This window comes from Typopeltis vanoorti, chromosome 12 (genome assembly GCF_054136105.1).
Source record: "Typopeltis vanoorti isolate ZY-2024b chromosome 12, IOZ_Tvanoo_1.0, whole genome shotgun sequence".
Classification (NCBI taxonomy): domain Eukaryota; kingdom Metazoa; phylum Arthropoda; class Arachnida; order Uropygi; family Thelyphonidae; genus Typopeltis; species Typopeltis vanoorti.
In genome coordinates, this window is record NC_143560.1 from 100,205,502 (window position 1) to 100,227,137 (window position 21,636).

Consider the following 21,636-nt stretch of genomic DNA (forward strand, 5'->3'; position numbering starts at 1 on the left):
AGTTGCATCTGTATTCTCAGTGGTCCTACATCCATCATTGTCCTTTTTAGTATCCAATGTACTCCACTATATACCATTTCCTAAAACACCATTCTCATGAGGCCATCTCTCAACCTTATCACTTCTAGTTTCCTTAACCAAATGCTCCCATTTATTCAGAGAACAGCAGCCTTTTCAAACATTTTGTGACCTGCATGTTTGGATGTAACCCATCCTGCATATAGCAGTCTTTAGCCATCATACCCATGTTCTACATATTCATTATCACTGCTCTTCTACCACTTCTACAATGGCAAAGTGAAGCAGTGCATTCACTGTTTCCCCCCCCCCCCTTTGCACCTCTCTGCCACAATTTCTAAATTTTTCTAGTATATCTTTTACTATCTGATTAACACTGCCTCTCATATTATTATTATTATTCAGGCCTCCATGGAGTCAAAAGACTCATCGTGGGAGGTCCTTCCTAAGAACATAAAGTCTGTCAAGACTCGTCGAGGGGGGGGTCCTTCCTAAGAATCGTCGAGGGGGGGGTCCTTCCTAAAAACATAGTCTGTCAAGACTTGTCGAGGGGAGGCCCCCCTAAGAAACACAAAGTCTATCATACCACTCCTTAAACTCATTGACCATTCTCGCTCTCACCACACCATCAGGCAGTGCATTCCACGGTTCAACCACTCTCCATGCAAAGAAACCACTCCTCACCCTCTTGCTCAGTTTCCTTTCGTAACTTCCAGGGATGGCCTCTTGTCATCACTCCTTCCCGCTGTTCAACCAAGCGAAAGAACTCCCCAGTGTCAACTCTGTAACCACCTCTCAACAGTTTAAAAGTCTCAATCATATCACCTCTCCTTCTATCCACCAAACTCTGCAGTCCACATTCCCTCAGCCGATCCCCATAACTATCCTTGTACAGTCCTGAAACCATCTTTATCATCCATCTTTGTATCCTTTCCACAGTTAATTTATCCCCTTCAAGTCTTGGGGACCAAATCTGAGAACAAGAGTCCAAGTGTAGTCTGATCAGAGACTTATACAACGGAATGATAACCTTCTTATCTCTGCAGGTCAGTGTCCTCATAATTGCAGGAATCCTCTGTGTTACCATCACCACCTTTGCAATATATCCCCTAAACTTCAGGTTTCTATCAATCATCAACCCCAGATCTCTTGTCCCCCCCCCCCCTACTTCCTCCAGTATAATTCCTCCCATAGAGTATGCAGCATCCCATCGATGTTTCCCAAACCTCAAGACCTTACATTTTGCTGTATTAAACCAACATCCCCCATTCATTTGCCCATCTATCTAGCTTATTTAAATCCTCTTGCAGGGCTACCGCATCTGCACTATTACTAATAATCCTTCCCAGCTTCGCATCATCCGCAAACAACTGAATATCCCCTTGCAGTCGACTGGCAATGTCATTGATATAAAGGTTAAACAATATAGGTCCTAGGTACTGAGCCCTGTGGGACCCCACTTGTTACCCTATCATTTCTACTGCTCATCACTATCATGGCATCCAATTTTTTTCTCTTCATTGTCATAGTCATTCTCCTTATTTCACCAGGTGAGCATTCTAACATTTTACTCTGCATATCCTGAATCAATCAATCACCACATATATAATATCCCTCATAACTTCATTTCCATTCAGTAGTGTCTCCCGCACTCCTTTCTCCTGCTCTCTCTCACATCATGCTCACTCATATCTTCCCTGACTTTTTTTTTTCTTACTCCTGTACCCTTGAAGTACATTCTTATTTCCTCTTTCCCTTGTTTTTTCACTCTAGACTCCTTGTTACTTCCACTCCCCAATTTTTTTCTCATTCACCCAACTGTCCCTCTCTCTTCCCCTTGCTCCCATTCTTGTTCCATCCTAATTTAATTTGAAGCCTCTTAATCTCTCTCTATTCATTTCCCTTAACTCAATCCTCATACTTTGCATTTTTTCTGATTACTTCCATTTTTCTTTCTCTTTAGCCATTGACATTTAGTGTAAGATCAAAAAAAGAATGACACATGACTACAGCTGGTTGGTGAGTGAGTGCGGATGCTTCTCCCCTCATTTTTACAAGCATCAGACCCTATTCCACAATCTTTCCCTCTTTTTTACTGGGACCTTCCTTACTTAGTGAACCAGGTGTGTGGATGTACTGAAATCCCTTATTTGAGTACATAGAGCTACTGTGGGAAGGATAGCAGCAAGCTCTACAAATAATACTAGTAAAACTAGTCTGATAAATGTAATATGATGGAATCTAGATGACTCAGATGTCATAGAACAAAGAACTCATGCTTGTCTATCTCCACTGGATCTTACTCTGAACAGGAATGATTGGTGACCTGAAGTCAATGTAGGATCACGAGATGAGCTGTCATAAAGTAATTTTTGCATATACTGGCCACTGAATTAGAAACCTTTATGCAGATATATGTAAACGACACTCACACAGCGTATATGCACAATACCTGGTCATATGCTCTAGGCAACTAAGAATGTTGTTGGTCAGTAATTATCAATAGTTTCGATCATAATGGGAAGAACAAAGGATCTTTCGGAGTTCGTTAAATGGTTTATTGTGGGTGGCTGGAGTCACGATTTTGGAAACAGCAGAGCTGACTGGTTTCTGAAAAAGAGATATTCTTGGTGTTTAATCAGCGGAAAAATAACCGACATTGCTGGTCTAGGAAGCGTAACTTTAGTACTAAGACTGTCAGGAACGAGATAGCTGTCATCTGAGAAGGCTTGTAGAGACAAACAGAACTTCATGTGTGCAGCAGTTAACCGAAGTACTTAATGAAGACAGTTCCCAACGCATATCTCGCCAAACTATGCTCAGGAAATTGAAGATGATCGGTATTGGCAGGCGCGTGTATTTACATAAAATAAAAATTTCAGTGGCCGGTATGTGTAGACATTAAAAGATACTAAGTTTTATCCTCCTGCCTGGCAAATATACTTTCATAACGACAAAAATTGAAATTTATGTGTAAAGCTATGATTTCTTTAACTTCATAAACTGTCAAAGATGACCGGATTTTATTATTATTGTTCATGGCTGTGTGTTGTGTTGATTGGCAGCGATGTTTGAACGAGTAATGAAATAAATGCATAATAATTCGCAAATTGTTTATATTTATTCCATAAAATTTATTTTTCCTTAACATTCATTCTGAATATTTCATTATCTACCTCTTATTTAATAATTTTGTATGTGTGTTTGTAATATGCGAGGCTCTCTACAAAGCTGGAACAGGTGTCCCCTCTTCCCCAGATCTAAGGGCAGCACTACTGACACGTGTTCAAGAAGTGTAAGAGAGTTGGCAGTAACTGTGCCGTGCTTAATTTGATCCTTAACAGTACCGAAGTCAGCACTGTTTCAGGGAGTGGGAGGAGGAAGATGAGATAATATATTGTACAAGAATGGTGGCTAAACAGACATTCTAGATATCCAAACAAGTTGGTTTGGGTATCTAGAATAGTGGTCATGCAAACGTAAAGAAGTTGGTTAGAGCCAGAATTGAGGAGTGAATAGATGGTGTGTGTGTGTAGATTTAACGTGACTTAGGTTTTAGTAATATACTTGTATTTTATGAAGTAATAACTGAGTTGGATAAGGACAATGGCTGTACCATGATACTACTGTATTTGCAAAAGCCTCAACTGTGCAATTGATAGTAAATTGGCAATGGATATAAACTATTGAAGAGTTGATGTGGAATATCTTCTTTCATCCCGCGTACTTCTATTTTCAGTAATTGTCTTCTCTACGTAGTGTTTGTGTCCTGAAATCACGATCTCCATTTATTCAAAAGAACATTCAAGTTCTCAACTTCTGTTTCTAATCTAATGTATTACATATTCTTAAAAAAAATAAAACTATGGAATATTATACATTTAATTTGTATATGATATCACGAATGGTTTGAAAGAGGACTGGGGGAAATTGATGTGTAGTTGTTCGCCGATGCAAAGTTTGAAAGGGAAATATGGAATAATTCCGATATAATTTCCTAATGCGTTTGCTTATGAATTCTAAATGTATACAGTAGCGAACAAATTAATCTGAACACTTCATTTTAAAGAAAAATTTAATTTCGCAAGAAAATTAGTACAAAAATTAAACTCCAACTTTACCTAATAATTTATGTGCTCCTTTGTTCTAGCTCATTAATTCATTGACTGTACCAACGCAGAACACATTTTTATTAGTTCTGCATATCGAAATCATACTTTTATAAGGGATTGTATTAAGTTATCCTTTGTATCACAAATTTTCCAAGTCTCTTTTTTTTTTCACTACGGCCCATAAATTTTCTATTCGGTTATTGTCAGGAGAATTACTGGCCACTAAAGCAATTGGATGTTGTGATTTTTGAGGAACGCTCATTTTTTTTTTGGTGTGGCATGGAGCGAGATCCTGTTGAAGACGAATTCTTTGTCTTTCTGAATCCAATATTTTTATATATTGGTCACTTTTCATCATACCATTAACAGGTACAAATAATCCTGGAATGTCATGTGTAAAAGAACCCTACAGCATCTTTTTAGCTGAGTGTTTAGGAGCTTGTTGAAGGTTGGAGGGAGATGTCTTCTCAGCTGCTGATTTGCAAACATAGGGTATTCGCTCTCCTTGGACAAAGAAATGCCTTTCATCTGAGAATATGACCTTCCACTTCTCAACATTTCAATTTTTGTATATTTTTGCCCACTGGAGATTCTTTTTTTTGCATAGCCTTTGCCAACAGTTTCTTTTTTGGCCTGTAGACAGTCCTCCATGCTTCCAATAATCTTCGACGGACTGTCACTCAAAAATATTCACCCGACTAGCTGCCGAGTCTCTATTAAGTCTACAGTAATCTTGGATTCATTTTGCTTTTCCTAACTAGTAAACAATCTTTTCGCCCACATTTTCATTTCTGTTTGGAGAAAATGGTACCTGTCTCCCTAAACCTTTTAAATCGCATTAACAATACCAAAACCACACTCATTGGCAATATGTCTTTGAGTCATGGATGTGTGCTGAGAAAGTACATGTTTTAAATGCTTTCTTGGAGATTTATCCATTTTATAGCTATACCAAATGAATAAAACATTACGAATGTCAACTTGTTTACACTATCAAAAAAGCACAACACTTAATAAACATGGTGAAGTCGGTTAAAACACGCAGCACTCAACCAAAATAGTGAATTAAATTACAAAAAACTAAAAAAAAAAAAAAAAAAATACTATAAATTACAAAATAATTGTGAACTGAAACAAAAACCAAACCAAAAACTTGACTAAAATTCTTGTCTGGATTAATTTGTTCACTACTATAATTTTGTTTTCACTAATTTTGTAACAACGAATTCTTTGACTGGAATTCGGTTGATTCGACAAAGTAATAGAAATATTAAAATCCAAATTTAATTAAATTCCGTCCAACAAGAGCAGAATTATTAATACCAGTTCTACACCCCCCTCAAAGAAAAAAAAAACTCGTAAACACTGCGTACAGTCTAAATTTTAATAAATTGAATTAAGTTTACATGTAAGTTAATGAGTTTATAGTTTTGACCTTTTGTACATGCAAATGGTCTAATGAAGATAAAAATCGGAATGGCTTAAATTTTTTTTATGAATTATTACCAAATATGACTAAAATCTGCCCAACTAGAATAACTCGAGTACAAATAGACAGATAAAAGGACTATTTTCGATGCTTATGCATTTGCAAAATGCGTAAAAAGTTTTAGGTTCCAAATGAATTATATAATTAATAAGAAAATTTCCCTACCATAATCCATTGAACTGTTGTGTAATTTTGTTACTACAATGTTCTTGAATATTTCCAAGAACAGTAGTGACTAAAATAGATTGTCCCTTTTGTTTGATTCAGTGCTCTGTCGTATTTTGCGATTAAATCTATCCAGTAGATTGAAGCATCCCCAGCCATACTAATACTGCATGAGCGAGTTGAGCATTAGCGTTATTACGCTGGAAGATAAGATCACAGACTATGACTGTTGTGGTATATAACACTTGGTTAAAAACTAAGTGGATGCACCTCATAGATGTGTGTGTGTGTGTCTTTTTATTAGGTTACCAGATCATTACTCTTCTGTTCATTGCCTTGCCAGAACTGTGCATGCATCACCCGGCCTTGCTTCAATGTTAATGAACCGCATAAATCGTGATTCCTGGAATCATAAAACTTTTCAATTTTGATCAGTACTCCAATTTTTGTACGTTTTCTGTGATCATTATAAATGATGTAATTATTACTATTACATGACACCTCCAAGGAGTCCAGGAGACATTGCGGAAGGGCACAACTCTTTAAACCTCGAACTACACGATACTGCTACCATCAACACAGCGCCATCCAGAACCACTAGGATATATTGTCTGCAAATTGTGTGTGTTCTCATGGAAAATCTGAGTTTCTAAGATGATGAGAGAAAGGAGATACTTATGAATGAGCTGTTAATCCTACGTTTATTATTATAATATGATTACACATACACCTCCTGCAATCAAGAGAGAGGCAATAGTTGATGCATCCTATCAGAGATAATGTTGATCATACCTCGTCTTAAATTGGTTTTCCATGTTTGTGCACTCACCACCTCATTCGCCAAAACATTCCACTCAACTTGTCTTCATAGTCAGTATTTATTCCACAAACTCAATACTGTTATTGTTATCTACCTCAACTTTTTTTTCCAGAGTTTGCTTCTTACCTAGAAACGCAGGTGACCAATTCAGTGCGCAGTAGTCCAAATGGTATAAGCTTTGTACTGCGGAATGATCACATCCTTATCTCTACTTGCCAGTGTTTTTCTTAGTTAATGGCATCTCTTTGTGCCGATTTTATCATTTTTACATGTCATTTGAACGTTAATTCTCTATCCGCTAAGATCCCTCGCTTCCTTCACTTCTTCTAATACAATGCCTCCAATATAATACACAGCATTACATTTTTGAAATCCAAAGTGCAAGATCTTACAGTTACTAGTGTTGAATGGACATCCCCACTTGTCTGACTACATAGCCACCATATTCAAATTGCTCCGAAGCACAATACATCATCCTAATAATTTTTCCCAGCTCAGCATCATCTATAAACAGCTGAATATCCGCTTGAACACACCACTCGCAATATCATTAACAAAAAAAAAAAAAAAAAAAAAAAAAAAAAAAAATTAAACAGCAGTGGTCACCTTCACTGGTAACTCACCCCTGTGATCGTTGTCATTGCCTTCCGATTAGTGCCATATATTAGCTTATCTAGTTTTAGAGGTTCATCTTTTAACTGGGACGTTGCTTGCTGTTGGTTTTGCCCGTATTGCCAAGATAGTCAATCTTTATTCGCTAAATGCACTTGTCGAAATCATCAATAAAAAGATTTTTACTTGGCCTATCAGTAAAGTACAGCGGGTAGTGATTTATCTTCTTGTTTTCATTCATATTTTTCCAAAGTAGAGGGGGGGGGAGTATACGATAGTGTGCTGAAAAGTTGTGATAATCACCATGAAGGAATTAACATGACGTCTTCTTATATATCCTGAAAGAAAAAGAACTAAATTATTACAATTTGATGAAACATGGAGGGTTAAAGAGTTTTAAGATATGTTCGTTCTTGTGGTTATATCAATTGCTTTAATATCATTTTTTGTTGAAGGTGTTTATCAGAACTTTTCAACCCTCCCCTCTCGTATATACAGAACTGTTTTTATAGCTTACCAGTAGCTTATAGAATAGAGATGGCTCTCACTCTAATGAAATTTCACAGAAAAGCCTCCATAAACTTCATCTCGTAAATATCGATGAAACAAGAAATAAGTCATTGCCTACTGTAATTGATTAGCTGAATAAGCCCAAAAACGTTTTGTCGTTAGCGCTAATCGAAAGCGTTAATCATTTTAAAACCATGTCATATTACTTGCGCGTTATAAAAGAATCGTTTTCCATCACTTAAATAATCGAATCCTATTTAGATGGCAAGATGCACAGAGAAGAATGTCATATCTTTAGGTGTGCTTATCATAATTAGTCAATTTATGATTATCACACACGCCCTCTCTATATACTCGTATATATATATATATATATATATATATATATATTTATTTATTTTTCTTCTTTTTTCTGTACGTACTATACCAAATTCATGAACTTTACAAATATAGTCCATACGAATCTGAGGTTAGTAATCTCTCTCTCTCTCTGTTATTTGTTTTCTAGTTATAGTTTCTTTTCATCCTTCCTTGTATACGAGTATTTGCTTCAAATAATTCAAATACAAATGAAGCTCAGCTCGCACTCTTTTTAAGGGGTATAATGTTATGGACCAATACACAATTCTTCACTTTACTGTCCAAGGACTATATCATTATTCAGAACCGAACATTAAATTGCATATTCTGTTTTCTGTTGACATTATATGATTCACTGACAAAAGATGTGTTTATCACAGATTTTAATTGCTTTCCCGCCTGCACTTGCTTTAGTTCGGACTACATCGGTATTATTTTAAATTATTATTATGTGACACCTCCAGGGAGTCCAAAGACTCATCGCGGAAGAGTGTGCCAACGGCATCGAACAATTGAACTCCTTCCAACTACTAACCGCGCTCAAACTTGCTTAAGTTTTTGCGAGCCATTAGTAACAGAGGCTCTACCAATCGACCAACCTTTCACATACAATTTTTAAGTCTTTAATATGTAATTAATATTATCTAATTAAAATGATCTATTTATATATTCCTTATAGAAAAAAAAATAAAGAAAATTCTAAGCATTTTAAATTTTCATATACTGATGTGTTTCACATTTTTCGCGAAGAAAATCATCTGCCGTGATTGTATGTACATGTTCATTATTAATATTGGCTTAGGAGGACGCTGCGAGCGTTGTACTTAATCTGTTGCCATAGTCACCACAGTGTACACAAAAAGAGCTGTTATTGCGTTCCATGTGCATTGCAGACGTTAAGCCTTGATTTTATTTGGTGTTATCTTTTTAGTTACATTAAAAATAAATATTGACTGTCATTTATCATTCGATACCCAATCCAGCCAAAGGTAGGCGAACGGTATCACTTTTTTTTTAATGATTCAATTTTATGGCTGTGGTTATTTTAAAATGTACATTTGTATTCTACTTGATATAGATCATCTATTTTTTTGCGTTATGCTCGCTATATAAAGTATTGGAAGGAGAAATCACTGGCTCTTATGATTAATGAGTATATATAAATATATATACTCGAATTTGTCCTTCCACTCCCTCTCGAATAAAATACATTATTAACGCCTGATAAAAACTGTGATTCATTGTTTATTTTATTTATTTACTTTTGCTTACAAATAACAAATGCCTGCTGAACTTTATTAGTACTTTTTTTTTCATCTCCATATTTTCAAAACTCAAGTTTTAATTGGATGAATGATAGTTATTTAATTAATGATTTTAAAAAGTAATATATATATATATATATATATTTTCCCCCCTTTAAATGTATGTAGACACATCCTGTCCATTAATTGTTATGCATTTTAACATGGCTTTCCTCTTCTTCCAGAAGGAAAGCCATGTTTTTTGAGTATGTCAGTTTTTGGATAATAATATTCCAATTTTAACAATACAATTTGTTGTTTAGTTGTATGTGTTGTGCGCGCGCGCGCTTAGTATGATGTATTTCTGTGATCTACTCTCCGACTGTAGATTAAGTTGATTACAAAATTGAGCATGTAAGAAGGAATTTCCTATCTCCCACGCTATTAACAATTATTAATAATAATTTTAAGAAAATGTTCAAATGGCGTCCAACGTAGCAGAGTGAAAGTAATTCTGTTTAAACAACTCAGCAAGTATAAGCCTTTCACCTCTCCTCAATAAACATGATCATCCAATGTTGTCAAATACACAAACATATGAATTTGATGACATTATCAAATCCATCAGAACTAACTTAAGTTTTAGAAAAAAACATGATCTGCGGGATAAAGAGGATACTGAACAATAGTTCAGTTTTGGGCAGAAATTCCTGAAAAAGAAACGTTGGGTAGAGGTATTTGTCCTTTTGTATAATTTACATACAGCTAGTGGCAAAATGTATTGGTTTGATTCAAATGTGATTCCAGTTGATTAGCTAATTTACAAATATTAATGCATCTGTCTTCAAGATAGTGTTTTTAGATCAATGCTACATTTTCACTCGGTTTGCTTTACCATGGAACTTCCCCAAATTTCAACACCACCACACCACCAATCTTCACGCTACTTTCATCTTGAAAAATTAAAACTGAGTTTTACTAATTGTTCCATCTCTAAATGCACATTTTAACATCTGAAAGTTTGTGGAAGTTTTTCAAAATTTAAAGCAAAACTTGGTACGCTCACATTGTCGACGTTTACCATTTTTGATAGACGGCCATCTCAGAGGGAACAGCATATTTATAGTTTTTGCGACATTACTTCTTAATAACGTACTCTATAACTTTGAAATATGATTCAAACGGCACACTCTGCTCTTTCTATAACTGGCAGAAGAGTTTTGCAATAACTAACCGTAGTCGTTTCAGTTAGCATTCAAATTACCATATAATTATTTTTCTATCAGTTTTTTTCGTAAATCCTATGCCTACGAAAGCCTGTATTTTAGTACCATCAATGAATTAAGAGTTAGATAATCTGTAAATTCTGTTCTGAAGACCCCTCCCCCCCAATTGTTGTTTTTCAGGCTAACTCAGATCTCTAAATAAACAAGGTACTGGTATCACATCAATCGACAAAAATCATTATTATAAAGGACCTCCAGGGATCATGGACTCATCGAGGGAGGCCACATCTTACACGCACTTGCTATCATACTTGTTCTTGAATTCATTCGCACTGCTTGCACGCACGCGCGCACACACACACACACACACAAAACATCCAATGGCAATCTACTTCAATCACGCGCCACTCCATGAGAGAAAAAAAAAAAAAAAATCTAGATCTAACCCTTTTCTTGACGGCATTCATTATCAGCTTATGTTCGAACATTGTTGCCATTCACTTAATTCTAATCCTCAATAAACACATTGAACCGTATCTGACTTTTCATATTTAAAAAAAAAAAATCTTGCATTAGCAAATTGTATAGGATGACCATAACTGATTCGCAAGGCAAACAGGATACAGAACTTCTGATATTACCCTTCTATTCATTTGAATTCATTTGGCCTCAGGAGCCTGGAAAAATTACTTATTGGTACGAGACCTAATGCAGAGAATCAGGGAAACTAGATCATCAAAGGATGAAATGGAAAAATATGATCGAAAACGTTTAGCTAGTATGTGAACGTGATAAAGATATGAATGGCTTTGAACATGATTATGTATCTGGCTAAAGTGTCGAAAAAATATGATTTGGTTCGAACCTTTTGAGTATGTCAGGGGAGTGAAAAGAGAAAGTTCTACAACAAGGCCAAATAGATTGCATATCTAATTATAAGAATAGGCTAGATGGTAATTTATTATGTCTATTCACAAATGCCAGGAGCATCAGAAACAAAGAGGTTGAGTTCGTTGCTTTATTGAATTACCACGCCCTAAGATTGCTAGTATTAGTGAAACCTGACTGTCAGAATCAGATATGGTAACTAAGATCGAGGTATACTATTTTTAGGAATGACAAGAGATAGGAGGATGAGTACTACTAATATCAGACGACTTAAGTCCAGTTAGGGTAGAAACGAAAGAAAACGATGGTAACAATGTTCCATGTAGCGGTGAGTTTGAGGCTATCTGGTGTGAAGTGGAGACTAACAAAATGAAATATATAGTGAGGTGTTGCTACTGACCTGGCAGCTCAGTTGCAGGGGACGAAAAAAATCATCGCCAATTTAGCCTTATGGGTACTAAACGAGTAATCATTACTCGTTTAGTACCGGGTGACTTCAATTTTCCAAACATTGCTTGCATAAAAGAGAAATCTCATGATAAGAATGAAAAGGAATTTGTTGAATTGTTGTGAGACAACTTTCTCAAGCAGCATGTGAAAGAAGGAACTCGAGGTCAAAGAGTGTTGGATTTGTTCATAGCATCAGAAAGGATCTCTATTAAGAATATGGCTATTTTACCACCAGTTGGTGACAGCGATCATGCTGTGCTATATTGGGAAGTATCTAATTGTATTCATGTTCCCATTAAAACAGGTTACATGATGAACTACAAAGCTGGAAATTATTATTATTATGTGACACCTCCAGGGAGTCCAAAAACTCATCGAGGGAGGCATCTGCTCTACAGCTCTCTCTCCACCACTCACAATCCACCGACTACAATGAACTCCAATTACAACAACAACGCCATCAACCGCTTACCACCACTAGTATTTTCACAGACAATCACAAACATCCAAACTCGGCGGGATTCAAACCCGCAGCCTTTTGGCTGGAGAGCAGATACGCTAACCACTCAGCCAACCAGGTCGGCAAATTATGATCAACTTAGGGCAATACTATCTTTGGTCCCATAATATCAGTTATAAATTAGAAAAATCTCAGCAACGCATGGGAATCTTTGAAAAAATGCTTAAATGAGACCGTATCTGAATGTATCCCTAGTGTTCGAAAAATAAATAGGTTGGGAGTGAAATGGATTATGCCGTATTAAGCATACATCCACAAGAAGATGATGTGGAAAGAATATCGTGAAAATAAGAGTGAGAGGAATTATGAAATATATAATATAAAGCTCAGGCCATAAAATTGAAAACTATTGTGCGAAAAGCTAAATCGGGGTATGAAAAGATGTTGCTTCCGGCAATCCAAAAGAATTTTATCGTTATGCTGCAAGCAAAAGAATGAATGAATGTGGAAGAATAACTTTATTGAATGCCGATGTACTCTAGTATCAGGAGCTAATGAGATTGTTCAATTAATGAGTAGTGCTCACTTTGTGAGCACTACTCATTAATATATATATCAACCAGGGGTATGTAACACGGTGCATAGTGTTGCTGTTACATTGAATGAAGAGTTAGAGGCTTACGAAATTGATGTTGAAGAGCTGTTACATAACCTGGATAAAAATTTATCAATAGGGACAATTGAAATATTAGCAAGTTTACCAAAGAAATGTTCAGCCGAATTGGCTAGTCCTTTCGCATGTTTGTATAACTTGAGTCTCAACTCAGGAATGGGAAGAATGTGTGATAATTCCATTGTATAAGGGTGGCACAAAAACTGATGTGTCTAACTACCGACCTATTAGTATCTTTGGTGTGGGTGGAGATTTTAGAGAAGTTGGTAAGAACTCGCATACATTTATGAATAGACAAACTATACTCTGCAAGGAGCAGCATGGGTTTACTAAAGGAAGGTCATGTTTTAGCAATTTGCTCATATTTTATAACAATGTTATGGCGGAGTGGATGAAGGGAATGGATATACTATGATAATGTTGGATTTCGCTAAGGCATTTGATATGATACCACACGAAAGGCCGTTGCATAAACTGAAGAATATCAAATTGTAATATAAACTCGACTTTGATCAGCGGATGGTTGATAAACATATCAAAAAGTGGTATACAGTGGTATGAATCTTGATTTAAGGTGACTAGTGGTGTACCTCAGTGTTCAGTCCTTGTGTCATTGTTGTTCTGTTAATACATTCATGATATTAGGGAGGGTCTAACAGGAGATATGCAATTGTTTTGTTTGCCAATGATGCGAAGTTAGGCAATCAGGTATGCTATTGATATTCAGTACTGAATATCAATAGCATATTGATATTCAGTACTGATTATCAAGATTATCAATAGCAAATCAAAAAATGATTTGAATAGGCTGGAAATTTGGGCAAAAGAAAATGGCTCTCAGTTTAATGGTAATAAATGTAAAGTTATGCAGTTGTTTTTTTGAATGAGACTTCCAGCCGGATATTATATTACCATGGTTATGCTACAAGAAACTGATGAGGCAAGTAATCTTGGGATAATGGTGGATAGGAATTTGAAGTTGTTCAAAGGTCACATAAGAAAAGTTTCAAATACAACTTGGAGAATATTTGCGATGTTGAAGTGAACTTTGACATGTAAGGATAAGGAATTCCTTTTGCCTGTTTATAAGGCCTTGATACTACGACACCTGGATTATTGTACGCAGATTTGGTCTCCTGTGTTCCAAGGGGATAAAGAAGCTGTGGAAAGGGTATAAAGAAGAGTTACAAAGATTATATCCGGATTAAGGGATTTAGATTATGATAAGTCAAGTATGTGGATTACAGACTCTGGATAACAGGAGAAAGAGGGATGATATGATAGAGGGCTATAAACTTTTGAATGGGTGTTATAGGATGAATCCTATAGCAAATTTGCATCGTCTGATGAAATTTTTCGTTATGTGGAAGGTGAGGAGAGAGTACGGGCGCATTCATGGAAGTTAAGTTTGTTCGCAATTAAGAAAGGGGTAAGAGCTAGGTTTTTCTCTCACAAAGCAGTGAGTAGAATAGTTTTCCCTTAGGGACAGTGAGTGCATATAGTGTGAATGAATTTAAGAGAATGTATGGCAGCTTGTTTGGGTGATTTATAGCCTCTCTTGATGAGTCCTTGACTCCCTGGAGGTTTCAGATAATAATAATATTAATTTCTCTTCATTTGTGCCCTGACTCAACTTTTGTGCATTCCCATCACAATAATAAAGATCAGTCAGACTTGCATCTCAATGTGTGTTTTGAAAAGCAGCGAATAGATCTTATGAAGAATTAAACACGAGTGTGAAAAACTCTGAGAGGATAAAAAATGTGTTAATTTCGATTTTCTTTCTGCTTTTACCACATGAGCACTTTGAGCATTCGGCACTGTCTTAAAGCTAAGAAAATAGCTTGGAGAGCATGCCCAACTAACACATAATATGAACACAAAGGTCTCATCTCATCTTCTGATCAATGCGTTAGGTTCAATGGCTTGTTATAATCGAGTAATAGGGCTTCACATAAACCTCATTAATGCTATTGTAGCGCGGTTAATTCTATATTCATAGTTCTTTGCCTATCATTGTGTATATTCTCTCATCTGTTTTGTGGGAGAGAAAACTCAAATCCGAAGGAAAGATCTTTCCAGTGATGCTAGCTGACTTAATTTCACTTCAAAACTACATTAATCAGAGGCTATGGTAATAACCAAATGAGCTATGGAGACTCTTTCCTCGGAGCGCTTCCACGAAATCACTAGGACATCACATGCTGATTTGATCTCATGTTGAAGTGATAGAGTTTTTTTCCCGGAAACTCGGAGTTTTATGGCTGAAAACAGACATAGAGGTATAAACAAACAAACATACCAGTCGTTTGTCTGTTTCCAATAGAAAGATGTACACTATACACTGGCTTCGCAGCCTTAGTTGCTTTGGCCGTAATTCCGACAAATCGAGTTTTCTCTTCATCACCACCTGATATCATTTTGCATAATATGGATATTAAAAGTAGTCTAATTTTTGAATGCTTCCAAAATTTTAGTCGAGGGCCAAAGGTGTTTATTTTACTAACATAAACAACCTTGTTGCCGTCACGGGCTTACACACACACACAATCGCACAAGCTCGGACTCGAACAGACGTGCCTGAAATCGCTGCTGCTTTTACCTTGAATTAGTGCGGTATCGAACAGAAAAACTGGATGTATCTAGCATCGACTGATAGCTAGCACAGTGCTTTATCTAATACTGAGTAATTTACTCTATAGTTTCATAGTTTTCTAAGCGCGTGTGAGCGAAATTTTATTCTATCTTTATGAACTGAATACTGCTGGTCAGACTATTTATTGGCTACCTCAAGGATAACGTCCCGGTCATAATAGGATTAGCTGCTATAGCAAGGCCAAAACCTCCCCGTCTGCCAACTGCTGCCACTGAAGCCTATTCAATGGAATAGTCACTTCTAGGAACAAGCAGGTAAACTGTAAGTACACTATCTTAAACTTTGTATCTTAGAAAGTGTAGCGTGTAGCAGTTCAATAGGAAGGCATAACACACAACTTTAAATAACATTAAAATGGCAGCACGGGACGAATTAGAGTTCGAAAAAGTCCTAGATTTGCTGCGTAATGTTGCCAAAGTAAGCAGTAATCTAAGAAACGATTTAAAAAAGGACATACTAACCGCAGTTAGCGAACTAACGAAGGTTTCAATAAAATGAAAAACGAAACTAAAGTAGCAATACAACTACAGGCAGCTACAAACAACCAGGAACAGGTCGACTTTGCTCAGCCTACTCAGCTATACTCTCAAGTCGTTAAAAACAATGATAAAAACAAAGACGAATTTGAAAACAATCCATGCTATAAACTAATAGTGAAACCGATAGCTGAATTAAACAGTGAGGAAACTAAAAATATCATCAAAGAAAAAATAGACCCAAGGAAAATCAAAATCGGAATAAAAAAAAATGAAAAGTATTAATAACGGAGGAGTCTTAATTGAATCGAAAGAAAAGATTGACATAGACTTGCTACATAACGAAATCACGAAGGAATGCAAAGACACGTTAGTAGCAAATCACAGCAAGAAATATCTTCCAAGACTAATTATATATGATATTCCCAGTGAAATTGATACGAACAACAATCGACTCAATCTGTATGCAAAATGAAGAACTCTTCAGAACCGAGACAAAGCTGACACAGAAATTTATCATAACAAATAAAAAAACGAACAAGAGAAACTTAATTATTGAAGTCTATCCAACGGTGAGGAGCAAATTGCTAAAAATTGGTGTGAAAAGGCTGTGGAGAATTTGCCATTGTGCAGACTATGTTAAACGTTCTGAGGTGCTTTAACTGCAATAAATTCCACCATCACACACGAGACTGCAGGGGGGAAAACCACCTGTCCATTCTGCTCTAAAGAACATAAATTCAGCGAGTGCCCACGAAATAAGTCCGAGATGAACTGCATAAATTGCTAAAATCATAACAAGCATGCCAAAACCAAAAACGACTGCAAACACATGGCACTAAGCAAAGACTGCTCGACATACAACAACTACAGACAGCTCAAAATTCAAAACACAGATTATGGAAAGCAATAATACAACTAGCAGAAACAGCACTACTTCCCTGGCATGCCTTCAAACAAATCTTCAACGCTCGATAAAGGCTGTAAATAACTTAAAATAACTCATAAATAGAAAAAAAAATAGGACTAGCATTAATACAAAAACCCTACAACATCAACAACAAAATATGCGACTTTCTGAGTAATTATAAAATATTTTCAAAGGGATCAGAAAGAAAGAGGGCTGCAGTACTAGTGATCAACCCTGAAGTCGAGGCAATATTAATTTCTCAGCACAGCAACGAGGACTCGGTACTTATCGAAATTACATACAGAGGAATTAAAACTTTTGCTGAAAGTATGTATCTAAACCATCGCACTGACATAAAATACAACTTGAAAAAATGGGCAACATCGTGGATTTTACCACCAACCACGGTTTAATTCTAGGAATAGATAGCAACGCCCATTCGGTATTATGGTTTAACGAAAACTCAAACAAAGAGGAAAAAATTTGGAAGAGTTCATAGCATCAAATTCCCTACAAATACTAAATGACGATTGTAACAGTCCATCATTTGAAAATACCAGAGAAAGCAGCTTCATTGATCTGACAATAGCAAACAACGCTATTTTACCCCGGGTTTCTGAATGGAAATGCAAAGAAGAGGAAAGCTGTACTGACCATCGCATATTAAGTTTTATTATCAATAACAAAAATTTAAACGGAATACAAAACACAAAAAACAACACAAACTATCGAATTAATACCAAGTACTTCATATATATGACTTAAGGTGCTCGGTACGCATTTTCTTCCCATTTGGTATGGTTGGGCTTTATTTTGGCCCGTGTTATTTTGTATTCCGCCATCTCCATCACTCATTTTTTTTTTAAATCTCATGTTTACATTTGTCTTGATTAAAATGATCGATTCTGTCCATAACGAGAAAATATTTATTCTTCAATCTGCTGTAAATAATTATTTATCCAAACTTTGATCTTCGAATGAAATTTGCCATTTTGGTTCAAGAAGAAAAAAAATGCAATGAGTACATCCTTGAACAAAATCCACGATTCACCCCCCCCTGCCATTCATCATTTCCAAATCGACGTTATTATTATTATTACATGACACCTCCAAGTATTCATCGAGGCAAGGCACTTACTCTACAGCTCTTCGTCTCCACCAATTACTTCGAATCCACTAATTACAGCGAACCGCACCATCTACACGAACGCCATCTACTGACCACAACCACCACCACTACCACTTGTATTTTCCCAGACAATCACAAACATCCATGCCTACGGCGGGATTCTAGCCCGCAGCCTTTTGGCTGGAGAGTGGATACGCTAACCACTTTTGAAGGAGGGGGAAAACAATGCTGTGCTTAAATGGAAATTGTCCAACTTTGTTATTTTTATTTATATTTATTTATTTGTTTATTTTTGTTCTTATTTTTTTACAACATTCCTTAATGGCATCTGACATATCATACCTGCTAGAAAACTTTGGCACTCCAAATGAACTTGTCCACTACTGTCATACCGAAGTCAGTATTTCGTATTCGATATCTGCATTGATCTTTGACAAGAAAGGGAACAGGTCACTGTGGTGCACATCATAGTCACTACCAAAAATAACTTCTGCTTTTGATGATACCTTCAGTTGTTACGGAAACCTGTAAATCAGAATTAGGTAATTCTTATTTTTATTTCCTTTTTTACTCTATCCTGTGGTATTACTATTTATCCTCCACATAGGAAAATCATTACCATGGAACTACTGAACTATTATTCTCATTTCACCCATTTCTAAAATAATTAAGAAAGCCATTAACAACAAAATTCGTTTGCTATTGAATGTTTTATATTTCCTTAGACAATACTCATCTCGGTTTGGTTCTATAGGTTTTCACTCTCAGAAATCCCCGCAGTGGTCTTCTTTCTAATGCTTTGTATTGAACGTATATTAAAATGAATTTTATCAAAAGAGTGGTCTAAGCGAAAATCCATGTTTTTCTATGGATTTTCTTCTACCTTTTGCATGCTTCAATTTCTTATCACACTAGATAGCATTTATCTTTCATCTTTCATATTAATGCTTGAATTTTCCTACACCGGGCTCTCTCTCTCTGGTTTTTTTCTTTCTGTGTGCCATTATCTCTTTATTGCATGTTTCATTCTTAATTATTTCACTAACTATAGTACAATAAACCTGCTCTTTATCATTACACGAGTTTTGCACTGCAAAACTCGTGTAATGAGAGAGAGAGAGAAAAGCTTGGGTTTATATCTGCTCGAATGGTGAGCTACATGCTACTCTCATAATGATGGGACATCTGATTTAATTAATTTGAATTGCTTAAAATTTATTCCTGACTTATTTATATCGAAAAAAAAAACATTTTCTTGATCCGTCTTCAAAAAAGAACATCTTTTTTTTTTTTAAATTAGTACTTCTAATCTTTATCGGCATAAAACACATCACAACTATAATGGCCTCACCGTAAAAATATTAAAAAAACGTTATTTTATTATACTTTTGCATTCCAAAACCATTCCGTTCAAAATACTGCACACAGTTTTGACATATTGCTCTAAGACACCAAATCTGCGATTTTGCTCGAAAGAGAAACATTAGGTTAATTAATGGTTTAAATATCATTGATTCACTCCACTTGTTATCTCACATGAATTAAATTTCTGTCGAATGTGTTTCAGAGGGCATTGTTGATCTCGAATGAGATCTGTAGTTTCTTCCCTCCACAATCCTGGACACATGTAAAAACACGAGCATAATTAGCCACCATCCATTCACTGTTACAACTCCAAAGTGAGAAGTTGCTTTTCTTTGTGGTATTCTGTGATTCTTGTCCCCCCCCCCTCTCTCTCTCTCTCTTTCTGTTTGTTTGAAAGAAACGTATTACCATTTCACTTAACTTGTTTTCAGCCGACTGCTAATAAAAGATATTACAAAAGGAAGATAAGAACATGACGTGATATTTCGTAAGTAGCACACCAAAGAAAAGCCATTTCTTTGGAAATGAAAATTGCAATTTTAGATCGCTTAGCAAAAGGAGAGGGATCTACGGCGATTGGTAAACATTTTGATTTAGGCGAATCTGCTATAAGAGCAATTAAAAATAATGAAGTTGCAATAAGAAAATCTGTGATTTCTGGCACGAAATTAAGTGCCCAATTATCATCGTACTCAAGAGATGGTTTTTTATTAGAAAAAAACGAAACGAACGCTCGTAATTTGGATTGAAAAATTAATTCAAAGAAGAATTCCTATAAGTGGTTATTTAATTAAACAAAAAGCTCTTCGGTTTCATGAATAGATGAAGCAATTGGAGCCGTCTACTTTCGCTTCCCAGGCTGATAAAGATTTTTCGACTAGCAAAGGATGGTTAACCGGGTTTTTAAAAAAAGAATGCACTTCATAACGTGAAGATTACAGGCGAGGTTGCAGCAGTAGCAGATGAAGAAGCAGCCAAACATTTTCAAGAGAAGTTAGTCAAAATTATTGAATACGGTAGAATTGTCCCGACCAAGTGTTGAACGCTGACGAAACAGGATTGTTTTGGAAGAAAATGCCTAGTTGAACTTACATCGCAAAGTCTGAGTAAAAAGCAAGCGGGTTTAATGCAAGCAAAGATCGAGTAACGTTGTTATTTTGTAGCAGTGCATCAGGAAATCGAATGTTGAAATCCCCTCCTAGTAAATCGATCTCTAAGACCACGTGCTCTAAAAGGGAAAGATCTAAAACAGCTACCGGTACATTGGATGGCTAATACAAAGACCTGGGTAATAACTGCTATATTTAGTGAATGGTTCAATAATTGCTTTATACCAGAAGTGGAAACATATATGAAGCAAAAAACTCTCGATTTTAAAGTTTTATTAATTGTTGACAATGCTCCAAGTCATCCGCATTTAGAAACATCTAAACGTGCCTTTTTGTAGTGTTTTTTTCCACCCAATACAACAAGCATTATTGAGCCATTAGATCAAGGCATATTTGCTACTTTTAAAAATATTATGTTAAGCGCACTTTGCAATTTATATTGGAGAGTCTTTAAATTCCAACATGAGCTGAAAAACTATGTCTGGATATCGCGAGTTGTATAAAAAATTAGTAAAATCATCATCGCAAAGTTTAATCACTGATTACATTGTCAGAAAAAAATCAGCACAGAATGAGTGTGAAGCTAATTCTGTTTTTGAAGAACCATTGCCTTTACCATACAGATCTGATGCTCTGACTATCTCTTCTGGTGATGAAAGTGATTTCGCACCATTTCGCAAACGTTGCCGAATATTGTCTAATAGCGACGATAATTCTGATTACAAAATTAAAAAAAAAAAATGTTACTTTTCAATAAAATTAAATAAATAAATCTTTAAAACAAACTTAGGCATTCTTATTTTCCTGAATTTTTATAAACTTTTTTATGCGATTTTAGGTTTATTTTAATTCATTGTTTCGGTTTTTTGCGGTTTTAGAAAAGTATGGAACTTCCCTAATTTTTCAACGTAAGTTAGGTCTTTTTTGTGTGAATTTTTATATGCGGTTTTCTGTGGAACGTATC

At 35.8% G+C, this 21,636-nt stretch overlaps 1 protein-coding gene across 5 annotated transcripts in view; it reads left to right on the forward strand.

Moving 5' to 3' along the window:
• The window catches only part of LOC150101062 (protein phosphatase 1 regulatory subunit 42-like), a 78,379-nt gene that overhangs the window by 22,470 nt on the left and 34,273 nt on the right, over positions 1–21,636 (forward strand). For 2 of the 5 annotated variants that reach the window (XM_090401771.1, XM_090401772.1), the window contains exon 1: positions 15,688–15,944. The exons of 2 other annotated variants lie outside the window; for them this stretch is intronic. The gene's annotated coding sequence lies outside the window, so the exon portion shown is untranslated. Of the gene's footprint in view, positions 1–8,991; positions 9,076–15,687; positions 15,945–21,636 lie in introns of those variants that run through there. One more of the 5 variants, XM_090401776.1, reaches the window with a different exon arrangement.